Source organism: Bison bison, unplaced genomic scaffold, assembly GCF_000754665.1.
Source record: "Bison bison bison isolate TAMUID 2011002044 unplaced genomic scaffold, Bison_UMD1.0 scf7180017864498, whole genome shotgun sequence".
Taxonomy (NCBI): Eukaryota; Metazoa; Chordata; class Mammalia; order Artiodactyla; family Bovidae; genus Bison; species Bison bison.
In genome coordinates this window covers 5,826,375-5,827,655 of record NW_011495057.1, presented here as the reverse complement: position 1 = coordinate 5,827,655, position 1,281 = coordinate 5,826,375, and the positions used below count along the sequence as shown (strand labels likewise).

The 1,281-nt window shown below is 62.9% G+C and overlaps 1 protein-coding gene across 2 annotated transcripts in view; it reads left to right on the top strand.

Annotated features, from left to right (window-relative positions):
* The window catches only part of KCTD1 (potassium channel tetramerization domain containing 1), a 213,526-nt gene that overhangs the window by 107,744 nt on the left and 104,501 nt on the right, over window positions 1–1,281 (top strand). The window lies entirely within an intron of this gene.

Below are 1,281 nucleotides of genomic sequence, written 5' to 3'. Positions count from 1 at the left end.
GCCTTCCGGAAGTAGCCGGTGCGGCTGATGTGTGCCAGGTCGTGTGCGCGGGACCGCGGGTGCGACTAGCTTCGCAGCCTACTGCCTTGAGCTCCTTTCTATACATCCCCAGCACAGTGGCGTTTGGACACAGCGGGCCGCACCTTGGGAAAGATTCCCGAGGAGTGCTACCTCCGGATCCCAGCCCTCCCCCCACTCCCCAGACAGTTCTCTGCAGAGAGGAGGACTGATGAGAGTGTGGTGTGTGTATATGTGTGTGTGTTTCCCCGAGGAGCAGGAGGGGGCCCGCGAGGCAGTGACTTGCTCTAACTTGTTCACACCTCGCGCGGTTTCCCCCAAGCTCAGCGGCGGCGTCCAGGGCCGAGGAGGCGCGCGGAGGGCGAGACTGGTCGCTGGGGAGACACTGTCGACTCCCACTTTAGACGCCCATGCGGTCCAGAGACCTAGTCTTCCTTCCTTCCTCTTTTCTTCTTTTTTTTTTTTTTTAATTACAAATTGCCTCATGGGTTACTTTTGATGCGCAAGATTATAAACTGCCCTGAAAGCAAGACAGAGGGCCTGGTGTGTGTGTATGTGTGTGTGTGTGGGAGGAGGGGGGGTGTCGCAGGGGACTAGCAATTGAGTAGACCCTCGCAGCCCAAGTGCTGAGAATTCGGACTGAGATCCGAGGACGCACTCGAAGGGCTGCAGAGGCAGCCTCACCCGCGGGCCGGCCTGGGACTCGGAGTTGACCAGCGCGCTAGGGGGACACACTCGGGCTCCCCGAGGAGGAGCAAGTTAGAAGGCATTCCAAAGTCCGGAGATGGCGGCCGCGGCTGTGCCTCCAAAGAAATGAGCCGAGGTCTTGGTGGGTCTGGGGGCGCTGCCCCCGGGCCTGGAGTCCTGGAGGCGGTGACAAGGACGTGCCCGGAGCCTGGGCGCTCCGTGGGCGGGCGTTTGGCTGGAAATGGGACAGTGTCTCCGATGGGAAAGCGGGACCCGGCGAGCTCTCTGGCCGCCTTTCCAGTTTCGGAGGTGCCCGCCCCCGCGCGCCGAAGGCAGCACAGCCCCGAGGGCAAACGAATGGCGGTTGGCAAACTTGGAACCAGAGCGCGCCCAGGATCCGAATTGCCGGAATCGTGGCGGCGGCGGGGGCGGCCGAGACCCAAGTTCACTTTTTTCCCGCCCACCGGCCCCCAGGGTCTTAGGGAGTGGCGATGCCCGCTCCGACCAGGTGGAGCGCCTCGCCGTCGGGAGCTTTGTTAGTTTGCTTCGAGGCAGGAGGGCGGTGGCCTGGGCGGG